The sequence below is a fragment of the Anolis carolinensis genome, chromosome 2, assembly GCF_035594765.1.
Source record: "Anolis carolinensis isolate JA03-04 chromosome 2, rAnoCar3.1.pri, whole genome shotgun sequence".
In the NCBI taxonomy this organism is placed as follows: domain Eukaryota; kingdom Metazoa; phylum Chordata; class Lepidosauria; order Squamata; family Dactyloidae; genus Anolis; species Anolis carolinensis.
This window is the reverse complement of record NC_085842.1, coordinates 143,977,523-143,998,619: the sequence shown is the minus strand read 5'-3', so window position 1 is coordinate 143,998,619 and position 21,097 is coordinate 143,977,523. Positions and strand designations below refer to the sequence as shown.

The window sequence follows — 21,097 nt, the reverse complement described above, 5'->3', positions numbered from 1 at the left end:
CCCTAAAGAACTGCAGGTGGAGTATCCCACTGCATTTGAGCTATTACACTAAATGTCACATAGCATAATTAAGTGGAGTGGGCTGAACGGGGCTTCAGGAGGCTGAATACCAGCATTTTATGGCATAAACTGTGAATTATGAGCCATACTTTGTCCACCCCCTAAAATAACTGGATACCCGTTGTAATGGTCTCATGTATTTCCTAATTTGTTTCCTCTTTATAGTAAAACAGCTTTTCCACAGTTTCCCAGAGCTGACTTCTGTTTTGGAAAAAAGGCATTTTGATGTTGAGGGTGAGATTCAACTTACAGAAGAGTCTCACTTATCCAACGTTCTGGATTATCCAACGCATTTTTGTAGTCAATGTTTTCAATATATTGTGATATTTTGGTGCTAAGTTTATAAATAAAGTAATTACTATATAGCATTACTGCGTATTGAACTACTTTTTCTGCCAAATTTGTTGTCTAACATGATGTTTTGGTGCTTCATGTGTAAAATCATAACCTAATTTGATGTTTCATAGGCTTTTCCTTAATGCCTCCTTATTATCCAACATATTCGCTTATCCAACATTCTGCCGGCCCATTTATGTTGGATAAGTGACACTCTACTGTATTTGAAAAGTGAAATACCACCCCTGGTTATCAGGTTGAAAACTGGAGATAGTTCTTTAAACTGTTGTGTAGTAGAGTAAAATTCAGTAGCTCTTTCTTGCCATTCAACCATAGTAAAGGAACACGCCATGGAAAAATTCCCTCCTCTGCCCAACTATGAAAGATAATGGATCCTTTTAATGCATCTCTCTCTCTCTCTCTCTCTCTCTCTCTCTCTCTCTCTCTCTCTCTCTCTCTCTCTCTCTCTCTCCCTCCCTCCCTCCCTCCCTCCCTCCCTCCCTCCCTCCCTCTCTAGATTGGGAACACTTGGTTGTCTTTTCTAGAAAAAGAGAAGAATATATGAAGGATTTTATTGCACAAATCAGCTATTCAATTACAGTCCTTGATAGTGGATGTATACTGTTACTTGAGTACCTTAGGTAGTCTTAAACCATGCAATTGTGCCAATTCATGATCCCGTAGTTGTAGTTCTGCATACTTTTGTAACTTCACTTTCCTACACTACTGTTGTTCCTTTATTATTTTTATCTTTTCTGTAATGTTGCAATTCCAACTGTGAAAACAAGAACGGGGGAGGGGGGATCCTGGCCCATGGTGCCACTTTTGTTTATTGATGTGTAGAAACCAGCTGAAGATTAAGGTAAAGTAAAGGTTTTCCCCTGACATTAAGTCTAGTTGTGTCCAACTCTGGAGGTTGGTGCTCATCTCCATTTTTAAGCCAAAGAGCCGGTGTTGTCCGTAGATGCTTCCATGACTGCATGGGGTACCGCTGAAGATTAGTCCTTTGTATATTCAGAAATGAGCAACACAAGTAGAACAAATGCAAAACTCAAATTTTACTCTTATGCAGCAGAGTTCATGGAAAAACAGCAATTTCAACATAAGCTTTCTAGTAATAATATAGTCACAGTTCTTTTGCTGTATCAAACTCACATATAGTCCTTGCCTTTCATTCATGCAATGCTTTCCATCAGAAAATGTATCTTCTTCCAATCTTCATTTCTGGTTCATGGAGATGAGCATGGAAGACAAACTTCCCAGTGTCAAATAGGCTGCAAGCTAGGAACTTACGTCGAGTAAGCACAGGAGAAAACATTCAGTAACCCCAAAAACATACAACAAAACTCCCCAGTTATACCCCTTCGGGAGTGGCCCAAACTTATTGACCTTAGTTACTTCAATTACTCAGCCTGTGGGTTGTAATTAACCAGGGTGAGTCTTTTTCTCTTAACAAAGTAGTATTCCCACAGGAACATATCCATGTACCTTAATAACTTTTTCACAAAATGGGTGCCATCACAGAAGAGGGACAGATCCATTGTAACATCATCATCACAGACAATCACTAGTGGCTGAGTTTGATTGTCTTCCAAGTGTTGAGTCTCGGTGATGTGTTATCGAAGGCTTTCATGGCCAGAATCACAGGGTTGTTGTGTGTTTTTGGGCTGTATGGCCATGTTCCAGAAGTATACTCTAGGTATTAGTAATGCATTGTTTTGGTTAAGATGAAAAAGTTTATGAATTGTATTTATATTTGAGAAGTTATTTTATACACTAAGATGGATAATTTTTCTTAGGAAAGTTAGAAGTCAATATACATTCGTTTTTCTTCATATTCTTGGATTTTTTCTCCTTTATGCTTTCTCAATTTTTTCCTTATCTACATTTCTTTCTTTTTAAATGTAATGAAATTTTATAATAGTAGTACTTCTACTACTAATAGTAGTAGCAATATTTTAAAAAAACAGAATTATATTTTCCTATTTTTGGCTTTTTTGTGGTCCATGTGGCACCTTGGGAATCCCAAAGGCAGAAAATTGACTGTCAAACCTGTTTAGAATATAGAACTTAATTATTAATTCCATACTAATGTTATTTGTTGTTGGGTGCCTTCAGTTCATTTCTGATTTATGGTGACCCTAAGGTGACCCTATCCTGTGGTTTTCTTGGTAAGAATTATTTGGAGGGAGTTTTCCTTCCTCTAGTACAGCGGTTCAACCTGTGGGTCCCCGGATGTTTTGGGATTTAACCCCCAGAAATCCTAACAGCTGGTAAACTGGCTGGGATTTCTGGGAGTTGTAGGCCAAAACACCTGGGACCCACAGGTTGGGAACCACTGTCTAGTACAATGCTATACTAAAACTAAAAGAGCTAGGTTTATGTTAGGTTTCTAGAAAATGAGAGTTTGAATTCTTTCTCAGCCATGAAAACCCAGTGAATGCCCTTTAGAAGGTCACACATTCTCTGCCTAAAGGTGGTTCTACACAGTTGAAAAGTCTCCACCAAGATACTGGCCATTCCTAATCCAATATCAAATTAATTCACTACAATACAGGGTTTTCTTGCGATGTGGTGAATTAATGCATTTTTACGTGAGGAGTCATTTGAACACTCCATGTAAAAATCCAGGAACTCACACATTTTGTGAGCTGTCTGTATGCACCCTAAGAGGTGGGAAATCACTTCTGAGTATAGTCTTTTCTTTTTTTTAATTTTATTTTTATTAAAAGATTTTAAAAGTTACATTAAAAGTTTCAAAATAGAATTAAGATGAGAAGTATAGAATAGACACATAAAGATGACAGGAAAAAATAGAACAAAAAGAAACATAGAAAAGAAGAAAGAGAGACTAGAAAAAGAAAAGTAGTTGACTTTTGATCTATCTTCATTCAGTTACAAAGAATAGCATAAGCATCACCAGCCGGGTTTCTTAGTGTTGACTCTTTTCTCGAGCAAAAATACTTTTCAAATTAGTCTTCAAAACTCAAAATTGGTAAATCCTTTTCTTCTTCATTCAAAAAGTCAGTAAAAGGTTTCCAATCATTTTATTTCCCCCCTAATATTTCTTCTTTTAATAAGCAGGTTAATTTATCCATCTGGGCCAAGTCCATCATTTTTATCATGCAGTCTTCTGTTACTGGTGCTGTTGAGTACTTTCATTTCTGCAAATAGAGTAATCTGGTTACTATGATCCTATACTGCAATAATCTACCATAGTCATGTGTATCTGTCAGTCCAAGTAAAAGGTCTCAGATTTCTAATGGATATTTTCCCCCAGAGTTTTCTGGATCAACTTATGAATTTGAATACAGTATTTCTTGGCATAATTACATGTCCTGAAGCCATACAAAACAAAAGCCCAGTTCTGTTTCTTGGAAAATTTTGTGGTATCCGGGCCCCTCCCACACACTGAGATATATAGCAATGTGGACTCAGATAACCCAGTTCAAAGCAGATATTGTGGGATTTTCTGCCTTGATATTCTGGGTTATATGGCTGTGTGGAAGGGCCTGCAGTCTGCCCCATCTCTAGTCCTTGGGTTTTCAGTGTACTTCTAGAAAATGACAGACTGAACTATTAGTTTTTAGGAACAATTTTGTCATACATACCCACTGGATCAGTGGGCTACTCATAAAAAAGGGAACAGTTTTGCTTGAAACTTGCCATTTGAAGAAAAATGGAATTCTAACACAAGCGCACACACACACACACACACATTAATGTGCAATGCTCAGAAGAATACTGCAGTTAGTGCTCTGTTTGTGTAGTTTTACTCCATTTGGGAGACATTTTACAACTTCTATCAAATTAAGGAAAAACAGTTGGAGCATAAACGTTTTAGGATACATTTCTGTCCTGTGATGTTTTGTTGGAGCAGTGTATGTACACAGCTCTCTGTGCTCACAAATACGTTACACTTCAGTAGCAAGGTCATTTTTGGAAAAAGTGATAGTATCTTCCCTAAGTGTACATACAATTGTACAGAAGTACTGACCCCACCCTTTTCATTCACTCATGATATGACACTTAGAATATCTGAATGGCTGAGAAACAGATGGCTTGGCTCCAGGTCCTATTAGTGTAGTCGGAGCCCCAACAGACACTCTGCAGCTGCAAGTCACTGCGTAAATCTGATTCACTTCTGACACTCTTGTTAGCATTGCTGGGGATCTGTTGAAGGTAAAATAGAGGTGCTATTCTTTAGGGCTATCTATTATATTGTGTTATCTTATTTATCCTTTGTGACAGTTTTATAAGATAAGTTGGACTAGCTAGAGTAGGAAAAAAAACAAAATAGAAAAAATACACATCAAATGCTTATTAAATACTTAAAGGACAATGTATTAAACCATCAAGATGAAAACAGGAGACTTTCATGTTTGAAGAAATACCAGTTCTGGCACTATGGATTCGATGAGGCTGTAGGACTGTGTTTTGCACTAGTGTGTCACTGAGCTGGGATTTTGATTGATGCCTGAACCACTGGGCAAAGCTTCACTAGCAAGGTATAGTGCAGTGGTTCCCAACCTTGTTTTGACCAGGGACCACTTGGACCAGAGACCAATTGGACCGGGGACCGCTTTGACCAGGAACCACTTTGACGAGGGACCACTCTCCAACATTAATAGCAAAAGGGTTACGAATCAGTTTTTGGTCAACTTTAGATACAGTTTGGTTCTTTGGGGTGCTGAGTCAGAAAATTGCATTGGATAGACCACATCAGCTCTAGTTTTTGATACAGAACATATCCCACGTAATAGTTACCATCTGCTCACCCACAGAAAATCATATTTAATAATCTGGAACGGATTTTTCCTGCATGTCTGGCGGACCTTATTTTAGGTCTTGCAGCCCACAGGTTGGGAACCACTGGTGTAGTGGTTTGAGCATTGAACGATGCCTTTGGAGACTAGGGGCTGAATCATGATCAGCCATGGAAACTGACTGGGTAGCCTGTGGAAATCACACTCTCTCAACCTCAGAGGAAAGCAAAGGCAAATCTCTTTGCTGAGAAAACTGCATGATAGGGTTTCATTAGGGTTGCTGTATATTGAAAATGACTTGAATGCACACAGCAACAATGAACTGTTGGGCTGTCCTGTCAGTTAATGAACTGAGATCAATTCATAAATGGGCTCTTGAATAATAACTGTTACTGATTCCCATGGAAAGGGTGCCATTGATATAGAGTAAATGAAGCTGGAAAACATTGTGTTTATTTTTATACTTTTTGTTATTGAGAGATTTGTCCCTATGACTGAGTAGACAATTTTCCCAGGATTTTATGACTTTTAATGCAAAATTGCATGGCTTTGAGAGTAGACTTTTGTGGGGTGTGTGTGTGTAATGTTGGGGGAGGTATACCTGAGAAATTCTGAACCCCACATCCAGGGATCTCTGCCCATGAACATTGAAGCCCCTTCTACACTGCCATATAATTCAGATTATCAAATCAGATAATCCACATTATCTGCTTTGAACTGGATTATATGAATCTACATTGCCATGTAATCCAGTTCAAAGCAGATATTCTGGAGTTTATATGCACTGTAGAAGGGCCAGAGTGTTTGCTTTTGAAAGTGCAATTTGCTTTTAATTAGAAGAAATTTCTTAGCTCAGCTGTATCAGCTTTCTACAAGACACTTGAAGAGGAAAATAAGTGAACAGGATGTTAATCTCTACAATATGTTTGTTTACCACTTTGTAGCAAAAACATTCAGTACTGTATTTCCATTTGCTACTCCTATTCTCTCCTCCAAAGATTTTACATTGAATTTTATTGCTGTTTTAAATGGGTGAAACTGACTAGCAGACAAACTCTGTCCCCAATCTCCCATCCTTCAGCATGTTCTGATTTTATATTTCCCCTCCTCACTTGCCCCAAGTGCAACGGTATGATTTGTTTATTTTAAGGGCTGGGCTGTGCATTGCTGACCCATCAGCAAACTCTTTTACTGTAAGTCTTCTTCCACTATTACTTTCCAAGAGGTGTGCCCCATTTTTTTGAGGCAGGATAAAGGGAGCGGGCTGATGCCTGGTGCTACAGCTGCTTAAGATGAACATCTGGACAAACTGTAAGCATCGCCCTCTCTTTCCATCCAAGGCAAAGAGGAATCCAAACGCTGCAGGCCCAAGTGTTCCAAGTAGAGACAGGAGCTCTCCACACACAGCCGGAGAAACATGATTTGTTGCAGTCAGCGTCTTTGGGTGGTAAAGTGAAGTAGTAAACCCTGGAATGTGAGCAATCTCAGCCAGCCAGCGCTAGAGGCTTGTGGGGCAGGGTGGGGGAGAGGAAAGCATCAAGGGAGGAGGGTTTTCAGCAGCCGCTACTTCAGAAAGTTGTGGCTATAGGGACCAATGGCGCTGCAGCACAATGCTTGTGTCAATATTATGACTGCCTTCTCCTTGGAGTCAGATAAAGAGAGATCTTTATCACATCTTACAGAGAAAGCAGCTTTCCCAGCCCCCAAATAGTTCCTCAAGGCAGATTTAATATAAGATGAAGGAATCCAGATTGCACTCTCAGACATGGGAAGCTGAATAGCAATATGAGGGTTAGCTCACAAGTCCAAGTTTAAAAGTCCCTAAAGAAAGCAAAGTCCCTTCCCCATCACACAAAACATTCTATTTAAGAACTGCAGAAAGGTTTTCAAAAACAGGTTTCAATAAATGAGTTTCTGAGCTGAGAGTACGTTTCACTTTGGAAAGAAATAAAACAGCGAGTGGCCTCAAAACACTCTCCTTTAACAGCAAAAGTATATACTCTTTGCATGTTGAAAGTCCCAGGTTCAATCCCCCCAGACAGGATAATTAGGATGTCCCCTGGCTGCAACCCAAGAGAGATTGTCTCCTGGTCAGTGTCAATAACACTGGGCTGCATGGACCCAATGGTCTGCCTCAGTTTGCCTAGAAGATCATCTTTTATGTCATTCTTACTGAAAGTTCAGTGGTCTCTTCAGTGTCTTTCTGTGGCTTTTTGAATTTACATCTGAATGAAGATGTTTCTGTGGCAGCTTCTCATGCCCATTTCTTTTTTTGAAATGGATAAGCATATATTTTATTGTTAATGAATGACTTCCAGTGAGCTTCTGGTGGTGCAATGGGTTAAACTCTTATGTCGGCAGGACTGTTGATCAAAAGTTCAGCGGTTCAAATCTGAGGAGTGGGGTGAGCTACTATCTGTTATCTCCAGCTTCCCATGCAGGGACATGAGAGAAGTCTCCCACAGGATGGTAAAACATCCAGGAGTCCCCTAGGTAACATCCTTGCAGATGGCCAATTCTCTCACACCAGAAGTAAGTTTCTTAAGTCGCTCTTTACACAGAAAAAAAAAAGCCACACAACATATATCAGTTGTCAAAAAAATTATAATGAAATCTATTCTTTCTGCTTTAAGGTGAATTTTGAAAGGTTATTTTTTAAAGTTTGTTTATTTGGGTCAAACAAGTAAAGTAACATAATCAGTTTTCCTCATGAGGAAGTTTAGAAGATAACACAGGCGATTTATGTGAGCTATATAGTTTAACAATTTAACAAAAAAGAGATAAAAAATTAATATGTAATTGCCTTCATCCCCTACGTGTTTCCATCCCCTTTCCACTATTTTCTCCCTCCTTTCCCCACCTCCCGTTCACCCCCTCCCTCTGGGAACAGTCACGCATTTCCTTTATTGTTCATTCTGTTTGTTGGATCATAAGAATAGTCTGGTTTAATTTCTTATATTTTCTGTTGCTCTTTGCCTTGGCTATCAGTTTTCCCCATTTCTCCCTGGGGTATCTACTGGTATATTTATTTTTCCTATCCATTATGTAAACTTGAAGCATAAAGTCTGCTAAATATTCATACTATTTTTTTAATGAGAGAGAGTGAAAACATGGCTTTGGGACAAAGCCTTTGGAGAACAGTTGTAGTGCAATAGATGGATATGAAATTATGTGCAATGACTATTGGAATGGTCCGGATTACGATTGCAGATAGTGTGTTTAATAGTGAATGCAATGTTTTTAAATGTTTAAATGTGTTTAAATGCTATTTTAAAATTTTTATTTTAATCGTACATTGTTCTAAGGCAGTGGTCCCCAAACTAAGGCCCGAGGGCCGGATGCGGCCCTCCAAGGTCATTTACCTGGCCCCCGTCCTCAGTTTTAGATTTAGGCTTGCCCAAAGTCTGAAATGACTTGAAGGCACACAACAACAACAATCTTACTTAACTTGACTATCTCATTGGGCAGAAGCAGGTCCACACTTCCCATTGAAATCCTGATAGGTTTATGTTGGTTAAAATTGTTTTTATTTTAAAATATTGTATTGTTCATTAATTTACTAATATTGTGCTATGGTAATAATATAATATATTGTGTATACATATAATATTGATAATAATATTATAATGTAATAGAATATAGTACTTATTTATTTATTTATTACAGTATTTCTACCCCGCCCTTCTCACCCAGTAGGGGACTCAGGGCGGCTAATAATAATAATACAATGTAATAATATTGTATAATATAATAATATTAATTATATATTATATATTAAATGTAATATTACTAATAATAATATGGTATAGTGGTATAGTGCAATATAGTAATATATAATGCTAATATTGTGATATGCTAATAATATAATATATTGTATGTACATACAACTTGTAAGCCGCTCTGAGTCCCCTTCGGGGTGAGAGAGGGTGGAGTATACATGTAGCAAATAAATAAATAAATGATTGTTGTTGGGGGATTTTTTGCACTACAAATAAGACATGTGCAGTGTGCATAGGAATTTGTCCCCCCCCCCCCCCCCAAATGATAATTTGGCCCCTCAACAATCTGAGGGACCATGAACCGGCCCTCCACTTTAAAAGTTTGAGGACCCCTGTTCTAAGGCATCAAATAATTGCCTATGTGTAAAGCCGCCTTGAATTCTCTTCGGGGTTAAGAAAGGTGGGATATAAATATGGTAAATAAAAAAATAAATACCCCATTTTAAATGTTCTTTCCATACCAAGGCAACTGTAGCTTGGGCCACAGCTAGCATATATTTAGTCAACTTGGCCCAATCTTTATTGCCACTTTTCCCTTCCAGTTTCACCCTATTGTTTGCTCTAATAATTCTTCCATTTCCTCCTTTATTTTTGTATAGAATTCTTGTACCTTGGCACAGTCCCACCACATATGGATAAAAGTTCCAGTTTCCCCACATTCATGCCGACAGCTTTTAGATGTTCTTTTTGTAATATGGGCTATTTGCTGGGGGGTCCTATACCATTTCATCAGTATTTTCCATTGCATTTCTTTGATCTTTAAATGTTTAAGTTTTTTGATTGAATTTATTCACATTTCTGAGTCGTTCAATTACAGTTTATCCTCTTTCCATACTTCTAACAGGGTGGGTTTCAAATTATATTAGTTATCTATTAGTTTGTTATATATGAGTCCCATAATTCCTTTCTGTTCATCAGTTTTCCATTGTAATATTTGATCTAAATCTGTCTCGAGACCTTCCTTCTTCTTCCACTCTGTGATTTTTTGCAACATTCCATTCCATAACAACCAACTGCTTGGCCCACATTTGTCTCTTAACTCTTCCCAGTCGTTTTTCCATCCGAATTTAAAAGATCCCCTATCTTTGTTAGGCCATTTTTATTTAAATTTATTGTCACCTTTCCATATATCTGATCTTTTTATTATCTAATATTCCTATTGGGAGTCTGTCTATTTTGTTCAATGAGAGTTTGTTTTACCATTTTTTTCCAGCATCCTAATGAAGAAGGTAGTGGATTTCCTTTTATTTACTTTATTTCTTGACTGTTAATCCTTTCCTTTAGACACGAACGGTGGTTCCATTCATTTATTGACTTTTCAGTTCTTACCCATCCTTTTGCAGAAATCATGTCCATTTCTACTTGATCCTATACTAGCCTCAGCCTGACGGATAGCACACCTGGGATCCTGCATACTACAGCAAGAAGAAATAGGAAAGAACTGTGACTTCCTAAGGGAAGGGTACAGTATCTATCTTTGGAGTCAGTTGTATGGTATGTGCTTCTCTTCTCCCCCTCCCAATTCACCCTCAAGAGCCCTCATAGGCAACTTGCTTGCAGATGCCTGTGTTGAGTCCCCAGAGAGAGTCTGCCAGTCATTCGGGAGAGGTGATCCATGCTCTACTTTGCCCTATTGGAATTCCCAGGCCTTTTACAAAAATATACATATTCAACAGAGCTGGATCCCTCTAGCCCAATGTAAAAGTTTATATTTTCTAGAAAGTAATTAATTGAAAAGATGACAATATATGAACAATTTTCTATACACATTGAAAGCTGGAAGTCAGTACTGTTCCCCCATGTTTTGTTAAAGGTATGTATGTTAACTGATCCGTTTTAGTATAAATTTTCCCATAGTGCACGACACTTCCTCAAATCCATGAATGGAGTACAGTATTCAAGACCAGCTATGGAACTTGCCCTTGGGATGTCTGTATTAAAGCAGACTTTACTTGTGTGTTATAGTGGCTCAAAGGACTAGAGGAGAGTAGGGTTGAATGGAGAAAAAAACTGGGTCTGCTTTATCTCCTGGTTCAGCTGTCAACTTTTGAGAGGATGGCGGAAGTTTCCAGATTGTGACTTGGCAGCCCTACTCAACAGCAGCAACAGAATGTAGCTGGAGAAGTAGTGTGGTAGTAATTTAGATATAGTTCATTGTAATAAAAATAATTATAAGTAAGGATCTTTTTTTAAAAAAAAAGATACACATAAAGGTAAGCCCTTGTTCCTCACAAAATAGTGAACTAAGTGCAGTGTAACTAAGCAGGTCATATAAAGAGGAGGATAAGGTGGAGTTGTTGGTTTTTTATAGGGACAGATTGTAGCTCTGTAACGGAGAATATGCTTTGCCAATAGAAGAGCCCAGGTTCCAGCCTAATGTCACCAGGTAGAGCTGGGACATGCTCCTCTTTGAAACCTTTGGAAAACTGCTGCCACCAGGTTGTCCTGTCAATCAATACTACTTCCAATCAGGCATGAGTTAAATCAGTGGTTCTCAACCTGGGGTCCACAGATGTTTTGGCCTTCAACCCACAGAAATCCTAACAGGTGGTAAACTGGGATTTCTGGGAGTTGTAGGCCAAAACACCTGGGGGACCCACAGGTTGAGAACCACTGAGCTAAGTGGACCAAAAAGAAAACTTCCTGTCACAACTATGTGGGATGGAAGAAAGGAATTTGACCAGGTACAGCTGATGCAAGCTGGCCAACCCTCTTCTACACAACTGTTAAAAGTACAAAAGCCCTTGAAAAGCCATCCCTGTGTGTAACTAATGTAGATTTTTCAGGTTGGCTACAGGAAGGAAATTCTGTAATTTTAATTTTGAGTTAGAATATTGAGTAAGATAGAATTCTATAAAACTCAATTAGTAGTACCTGTCCTTTCTTACCTTGCAAATTCCACATTTCAGCTACAGAAATCCCTTCCTAACAGTACTCTTGCTTCCCTAGTGGAGATGTCTGAAAGAGTGCCTACTCTAGATCCATTCTTGTTGTTGGCTCTTCCTCCTGCCCACCTGGCCACCCACCTACCCCGATCACTACCAGCAGGCAGCTGCAGCTGGAAGAAACATAAGAAGGGACATTTACCTTTCTTCTGCTTGACAGAACTTTGTGACACGTTGTTCTGGTCTGCGGTCTATTCAGGAGTAAAGTTCAGGCACCCTGTCCCATATCCAACCTGACAACCCTAAACAAATATATATATATATGTGTGTGTGTGTGTGTGTGTGTATGTGTGTGTGTGTGTGTGTGTGTGTGTGTGTGTGTGTGTGTATATATATATATATATATATATATATATATATATATATATATATAATCATGGAACCTTCTTATTGATAGACTAGATGAGATGGCATGCACCAAGATCTGGCAGTACAAATGCCCATTATTTAATTGGTGATTGTATTCTTAAATTAACATGGATGAACATTTTGGATTGTCTGGAATATGCAGTTTCAGAATGCAGATTAACTGCATTGAACTGGGTTATATAAATCTACTCTGCCATATAATCCAGTTCAATGCAATTAATCTGTATTCTGAAACTGCATTATATGGCAGTGTAGATCAAGCCTCATTAAGTCCCAACGTGGACTACAGCCCCCATAATCTATAGGTTAGGGTGACTATCTACTTCAAGAGCTACAAACAAACAAACAAACAAACAAAGGGCTTCCTATGTCCATCTGACTGCCACCATAGCCTTTAGCAAAGTCATATTTAACTGCAAAGTCATATTTAATGGCAGCTTTTATGTATGGAATGGAACAGAGTGATATCAAGTACTCCCCCTCCCCCCCCCCCCCTCAGTAACCAAAATGTTTTTGGCCAGTCCTCAACATCAGCTTACCCACCCTGAAAAGTGAAAGCACCAAGTGGAAAGGATTGCTCACACATACTATTTCAGTATTTTAAAATTATTCACAGCAATCACATCCTGGTTTCTCAAAATCAAATCTCCTTATCTGTAATGTATCACACAGTTCGCAAACTGACAGTACTGAGACTGGCCTTGCTATCACCTCTTTCTTGATGGTGCAGATATTGTCTATAAAAACAGACATGTTTATTTGAAAATAATTATGGTACAAATAGGAAGGAAGATGATACAAGCTAAGAAAAATCTTTCATCATTTGTAGATTACATCTAGAAGTCTTCTAAAGAGATGGGGCAATTATCAAAATTGGACTGGAACAGCTCCAGATCCTACTCATGACAGGCTTGATATGAAATAAGATTTTATGGGGGACCAAGGTCAACCTGATTTGTGGTACAGCTAAAAATAGTACCTTCATTGTATGAATGCCATCCTTGCTCCTCCACAACAATATCTCAGCCTGCTCTGGCCACTGACTATTTAGAAATAATCTGAAGTTTTACCCTCTGGCCCTTTTGACTTCAGTGCCGCACCCCCATTTTTTGGGAGTTCTTGCCCTTAGCAGTTTATTTTCAAATAGCCCTTTATTTCCGCTCTCTTATTAGTTCTGGTTACAGGGCCAAGAAACATTCCTGATAACATATTCTGTAAACCTGACAGCTGTTACAGCTCACAACAGCTTGTTAAGGAGAAGCAGCAAGATGTAATGTGGCAATAATTTGGCCAGAAGTGCTTAAATAAAGGAATAAGGAGAGGTGCTGATGGAAAGAAATAAGGACACTGGCTTTGAGGAAGTGATTTTCTCATCCCAAGACAGCTCTGTAAAGAGACTATAAGGCCATATCCAACCATTTTCAGAGCCCTTCTCTGGGAGAGATTCCTTTTGCATGAATGATCAAGATATCCTTAGAGACAGCAAACTGTTGGCACAGATGGTCAGCTTTGGGCCTTTATGGGCTTAGGTCAAGGGGACATGAGTGTATATGTGGTTGACCTCTCTGTAGTGACTCGGTCTTTGAAACTGAATTGCTTCAGAATAGTTTTGTGCACACCAGCTAAGAAATCATCACTTAAAATTCTCCAACATGTTTCACAAGGTAGGAATACTGATAGGATGGCCATATTTCATAGTTCTCTTTATGAAGGGATCTTAGGTTTGAAGTTCAGTTCTTGTTTCAAGAGACTAAAAACACAAGAAGAATGTCTGGCGTCTTGAAGTTTCCCCTCAATACTCAGAAAGCAAAATGTGCAGGCACATGGGTCGCAGCCTTCCCTAGTATAGTAAGGCACATTCTTTTTATTTAAATTATATTAACTTTACTGTGCCACTGGTATAGAAGCCACTGGCAACTTACAGAATGATTTTGGTCCCACCTCTAATAATGGTGGATGGTAACTAGTTGGTTGAGTACCAAGGATTTCTGCTTGCCTCTCCTTCTAACAAAGAAGGAAGGCAATCCTGTTGCATCCAATGCCTGGATCCCAAGGGGCTGCATTCTAGCACCAGATTTGGCACAAAATAGATTCATGGGAAATGTGAGCCAGAGAATAGGCGGTATTTCATTTTATCTAAGCAAGTGCTTCTCAACCTGTGAGTCTCCAGATGTTTTGGCCTTCAACTCCCAGAAATCCTAATAACTGGTAAACTGGCTGGGATTCCTGGGAGTTCTAGGTCAAAACACCTGGGGACCCACAGGTTGAGAACCACTGATCTAAGCCTTAGGGTCACCATAAGTTGAAAATTAATTTAAGCCACCAAACAGTAACAAACCCCTTGCAGTGTTCACTCACAAGACATTACAGCTGCCCCAGGACATTTCATTTATTTATTTATTTATTTATTTATTTATTTACAGTATTTATATTCCGCCCTTCTCACCCCAAAGGGTGGATCACATTGCACACATATAAGGCATGGGCTGGCCTCAAACTCATGACCTCTTGGTCAGAGTGATTTGTTGCAGCTGGCTGCTATCCAGCCTGCGCCACAGCCCAGCCTACATTTTTCTTTCTGCACCCATTCCAAGTTCAAATGCTGACCAAACAGGCAGACGAACTTCCCTGAAACATTGGTAATGGGAAGGCATCCTCCTCCATACAGAAGCCAGCAGGATCACATAGAGTAGATGACTCAGAACAGATTATCTCCAAAACATACTTCCCTTGCCCGGCAGACACAACATCGCCTTACCACCAGCCTTCTGATCCTGGTCTAACATCTACTACACAAGATGGCTGCCACATCATACTGCCTAATGATAGAGCAAGGCCTCGAGGACATTTCAGACCATGAAACATTCTCTCCAGTGAGGATGAAGACAAGACCAGCATCCATGAAATCAGTATCTGCACTGTTATTACTTCTTTTCTTCAGGGCACATCCAATTTTCCACTAGGAAGCCCAACTGGAAACCATAACAACTCTTGTTTGGGCCAGAAGCACAAGGCAATTTTTTTCCTAGTTGAGAACGAATGTATCATGCAGCACTGAACGCATCTCTGGGCAACTCAAGGCCTGGTGTCTAGGGTAGCTTTGACAATCTGATTGCAGCAAATTCTTCACTCTAAATAACATAGGTTTTCTGTGTACATATTCTTGTAGGCAGAGAATCTGCAACATGGCTCTCTTTCCCTCTAAACAGCATGGCGCTATCTAGCCCACATCTGTCCTGTGGCTTCCTAATTCCTTTCCCTCTGAGAGAGGAATGCAGCTTTGCTGAAGAAAGGCAAGAGCTTTGAATGAAAGAGCTCTTTTTTCATGGTGTATTCTGACCTGGCCATTTTGAATTAATTAAGGAATGCGATAGGAACTATAAATACTCCCTTCCTGTATGATTGATGGTCTATTTGTGCTGGATCGGAATGCGCCTAATCTCTAATTGGAAGTCCACCATCTAATTCTATTGATTTGCTTGCCAGAAGTCCAATTGTTCTCTCTGCCCATATAAGGGAAAATTAAGTATGAGGAAGACCAGCCAGATCTCTGCCTACTGTGATGTCACCCTTTGGCCCAGGCAGCCAAGCCTTGTCTGCAGCCTTATGATGGAATTCTGTTTACTGATTGTGTGAAACTTTAACGTCTGCTCCAGTGCAGCCCCTCCCTCCCCTCTCATTTGCTGGAGCCTCTTAAATATGTCACTCATAAACCCACTTGGGGGGATGCAGTTTCAGTGTTTGTAAAACAGAGTTTGCCTGCCCTTACTGACTCTCCCAACATAAATCAGTGGTTTCAGAGAGCTACAATGAAGGGAGTACCTTCTTTAATAACAAAGTTTTCTCTGATTTGAGTACATCACAAACCAGAAGTATCCTAAAATAATTCTTAGAGTTTGAAAAAAAAGTTGCCATAAACACATGAAGTGCATACCTAAACATTAGCTATAGAGTTCTAATGCTGAAAATGTGAACAAAAGCAAAAGGGGATCATGTGATTCTCCAATATTTAAACTGCATGAACTCCAGTCAGAATGCCCAATAGCCAGTAGTGATGGGAGTGATAATCCAACAACATCTGAGAATACTGCATAAAGTGCAGTGACTTACATGTTAAAATAAGGAAAATACAAAATATAGTAATGCTGAACGGTGTCTTGATATAAGTCTGTCCCGTACTTAGTTATCATAAGCACAATGGCAAGAAATGGCTTCTCCTGTTTCTGAATAAGAGGCAGCAATTATCTTCTCACTGTGATCAAGTTACAGAAGAGATGCCTGCACTGATCCATGCCAAACCAGGATCAACCATTTTAGCTGCCCAATGAAACATGAAGACCCTAAAGACTTTTAGGGTTTGATTTTGTATAGCTGTTGAATGCTGTGGGTCTCAGAACATTTCACTTAGGACCTCATCAGACAGCGGGGGAAAGCAGAGGGAACCATCCTCCTTCATTGCCTACCGTTTTCCCCTGTCTTCTGGAATGGCCGCCTAGCCCAAGTTGTTTTCTGTCATTTGTTGTGCTTTCCCTGCTTCCTCCTCATTTCCTGCAAATAGTTTTATCTTCGTTTTCAGATGCTGGCAACACGGATTCCCATGGGCAGCCACCCGTGTGTTTCGTGGGATGGCCTCTGTGGGACTCTGTTTTGCCAGCACCTATGAATGGAGAGAAGACACAGATAAGACTGTGTCTGATAAGGTCCTAAATTCATGGAGGTAAATCCTGTCTGCAACAGTGTACATGTGGAAGCCATACTTTCCAACAGGTGTACTTCAGAAACACCCCCCTGTCCATAGGCCAGGTGCAGACCTCCTAGCCTCTGAGTCTGAACTGCTGAATGCTCACCCTATTTTCCCAGGCTACATCCTTTCAAATGACTAATGACACTATGACCCTGGCTATTAGTATTAATTTCTTGTCTAGAAAACTCCGAATTAGAGTTGCCACAAGTCGGAAATTATTGAAGGCACATAACAACAACAACACCACCAACAACAACACCACCAACAACAACAACTTAACCTGCTCTATTTCTTAACTGATGAAGGAACCTTGAAAAAAATGTTGAAAGATAATTCCCAGGCACAAACATCAATTAACATGTGAGAGATACATAGCAAAAGAGGGTGGGTGAGTGAATGAGTGAGATAGTAATTTTTATACCTCTACCTGCTTTTAGTTCTCATTCCACCCCTTTTGCTTTTTTCATTCCAAAAGAGATCCCCTAAAGAAAAACATTCCCTTCTCCTTGAGCATTTACCTATGTATCTGCTGCACATAAGCTTTACAAATTCAGGGTTTACACTTCATATGTTCATTCAATTATATTATTTTACTCCAACCTTCAGGGGTTTCCAGATATTGTCAGTGTACAACCAAAATTATAAGGTTTGAACAGAAGTGCTCCGTCACATAAAGAGTACCTTGTGGGTGTTCCTTGTGGGTGCTCTCACATCTTGAGATGACTGTACAATGGCTTGGCTGTTCTTTCTTCTTTGGAACAGAATAGAAATGTGTTTCTTTCTCAGGTGAAAGCTTGGGAGACGAAGCATGGAATTTCTGTAATGATTGCCAGAGGCCATCAAGCCCCATCCGCTACTTCATCAAGGTCATCCAATCCCCATGGGACCAGCCATTCCGTCCGCTTTGTTCCCATCTTACCTGGAAAACATTGATCAAATGTGACAGTGGCTTTGTCTCCTGTAGGCCCACAGTCTTGCCAAGGGTTTAGAAATATCTTTGCACTTTAGAGAAAACGCAGATAATTTATGCTACCTTATGCATGCCTTCCTGACACCCCAAATCACAGTGCACAGCACCTACATTGTTTTGGCAGTAAAGACAGAATATTTCACAGGCGCCTGGTGGTAAAAATGCAATTATAACAAAGTAAAAAGGTGATGTTCAATATACTGCCATTTCAAGACAACCGCCTTCTGCTGCTTAATGGCAGCTGCACACTGCTGAAATTATAGCAGTTTGGCCCTATATTAACTGCAATGGCTATAAAACTCTGTGATTTGTAGTTTTGTGACATATTTACCCTGCTTTGTCAGAGAGCTCTGGTGCTACAACAAATGACAAATCCCAGGACTCCATAGAATGGAGCTATGGCAGTTAAGGTAGTGTCAAACCACCATCATTTGCAGTGTTTGTCCCAGGGTTGGCCCTCTATGAAATAGCAGAGATTTGTTTGAAATAGCAGAGATTGCACTGCAAATGCTATTTGAAAGACCACTTCCCTCCCCTTATATGGTGCCTTCAACCCAGATTTACTAGGAATAGGGCAAATGCTCACATCAGTGTAGACAACATTAGGCTGGATGGACTGGTGACCTGAATCAGTAAATGGTGGCTGGCTGTGTTCGCAGATAACCGAGTGTTGTGATTATGACCCCAGTTCTATGTATCTGTTTGTTTATGACTTGACCTGATACCGGGGACCTTCAAACACATACTTTTCAGGGAGGCCTCCAATAAAATATTAGACCACCACCCAAAGTTGAGCCAAGGAAATGATCTAAAAACAGCAACATTGCAAAATTAGCTTCCAAACCAAACAGATCTATGAACAGTTAAAAGTTAAAAGCCCAGAAAAATGAAATAGGTCTCCCCTGGCTCTGGAAGAATATCAGAGTGTGTTCCAGGAAATTTGCTCTGAGTAGCCCACTCCGAATCTATGGCAAGATCATCTTCCTCATCGCCACCTCAGAGAAGGGGAGAACCTGGAGAAGGGCTTAGAATACAACTGAGCATTTGGGTTAAGTGCTCCTTTTTGTGCAGTTTCCCCCTCAACTTATTTGTTCATCTTTTCTCCTTATTGCAGCATAGATTTTTGATAGGTCAGCAAAAGTCAACATTCCGATCACAGTTGCTAAGCAACTTCACTGCATATATCTTTTAATTGCCTCTGTCCCCAAATAAACACTAAGATCATGTATATCACTTAGTGTAAGAGCCCCTAGTGGTGCAGCAGATTAAACTGCTGAGCTGCTGAACTTGCTGACTGAAAGATTGGCAGTTCGAATCCGGGAAGTGCAGTGAGCTCCCACTGTTAGCCCCAGCTTCTGCCAACCTAGCAGTTCAAAAACATGCAAATGTGGGTAGATCAATAGGTATCGCTCCGGCGGGAAGGTAACAGTGCTCTTCAGCTTAGAAATGTAGATGAGCACCAACCCCCAGAGTCGGACACTATTAGATTTAATGTCAGGGGAAACCTTTACCTTTACCCGTAAGGGTCCTTTGCTCCATCTGTGTTGCTCTGGGTTTAGTCTTCACTTGAAAGACTATGCCAAGGCACACAGGGGCTGAAGGTACCATACATCTTTATTGTTTGGAATACAAGAGTCTCGCACTACAGGCCATCTATATAGGGCCTTAATGTCATAAAGCACTCAAAACCTCTGGTGCCTGCCCTTTCCCACATACCAGAGTCTACCTTCTCACACATCAGGTCAATTGCTCTTTATGGGCGGTTCTTGTGTCCTTCCAGCATCCTGTCCTCCCTTTTGGCCATTGGCATGTGCCTATTACAGTACCAGGGTGTCCATAGTTGCCTGGCATGAGTGATTATGATACTTAGTCCAGTAGGAGCATCCATACATGTATAAAAAGTGGCTTGAGCCCTGAAATAAGAATGTCAATTAAAAGAAAGGGTACTGTTCCATTATCAGGCTGGATTCCAAAAGGGGGCCTAGACAGAAAAGGATAGTCCATTTTATGGGGGGATGGGGGGTTGCAAGAAGAAAACAAATTTCCCAATTTTGCTGGTTATCCCCCCTTCCCATATTATAAATGAAAGTATGATAGTTGTTTCAACAATAGTGGCATGGGGGGGGGGGGATAACAGGAAAACAGGAGAACATGGTTTAACTCCTTCAGCCCCCTTCTCTCCCTCCCCCCTGTAAAATGGACTATCCTCTCTCTAGTGCCCCCTTGTGGCCTTCGCCCAGATAATCGAACAGTACCAAAAGGTACTTTACGGGTGTAAACAGTTTTTTTAAGAGACATAGCTGGGTTAGTTTGGATCATTATGCAAAGGGATCTTGTAATACCTTTCAGACAAGCTGAAAAAAATATGTTGATAGCATAAGATTTCATAGTCTTAAATCTATCATATCTGATGAAGTCTGCAAAAATGTATGCTATTAATATGTTTGTTCTAGTGAGTCTCCAAGATACGATAAGGTCTCTTTGCAGTCTTTTGATGGCTGACTTAGGCCCCAACTACACTGCCATGAATCCAGATTTTCTGCTTTGAACTGTGTTATATGGCACTGTAGACTCATAGAATCCAGTTCAAAGTAGATAATCTGGATTCCGAAATTGGATTATATGGCAGTGTAGATGCAGCTCTACATGTCATATTTGATAGTCTCCATGGAGTGGGGAAGGAGTGGTCTCCACTAGTCATTCTACTCAGTGCTATTCTTAGATTAGGGCACAAAGGGTAGCCTTAGAACCTCCAAGGGATAGCTAGCCAGAAAGGGCAGCTTTAGGGACATAATAATAATAATAATAATAATAATAATAATAATAAGCTGGATCATCAAGTGCCTGGATGCCATTGGGATTTTTAAAAACATTGGCACTTTTATTGAAAACATGATGGAGCACTGGAAAACTGAACTGTTTGTTGGAAATGAAAGCTATGGACTGTCAACATCAGAAGAGGAATTTTCCAGGGAGACTCATTGTCCCCTCTGCTTTTCATTATTGCCATGATCCCTCCGTCAACAATCTTATAAAAAACAAATCTTGGCTATGACACATCTAAAAAATCTCACAAAATTTCACATCTGATGTACATGGATGACCTGAAGCTGTATGGGAAAATGGAA

General features: G+C 39.9%; 1 long non-coding RNA gene across 1 annotated transcript; it reads right to left on the bottom strand.

Moving 5' to 3' along the window:
• Positions 1–3,427: 3,427 nt before the first annotated feature.
• LOC134296278 (uncharacterized) lies at positions 3,428–18,141 on the bottom strand. Its single transcript, XR_010002935.1, has 2 exons — positions 17,681–18,141; positions 3,428–3,560 (listed from the first exon to the last, which is right to left on the bottom strand). It is a non-coding gene; the product is annotated as an uncharacterized LOC134296278 (long non-coding RNA).
• Between the last annotated feature and the right edge of the window lie 2,956 nt (positions 18,142–21,097).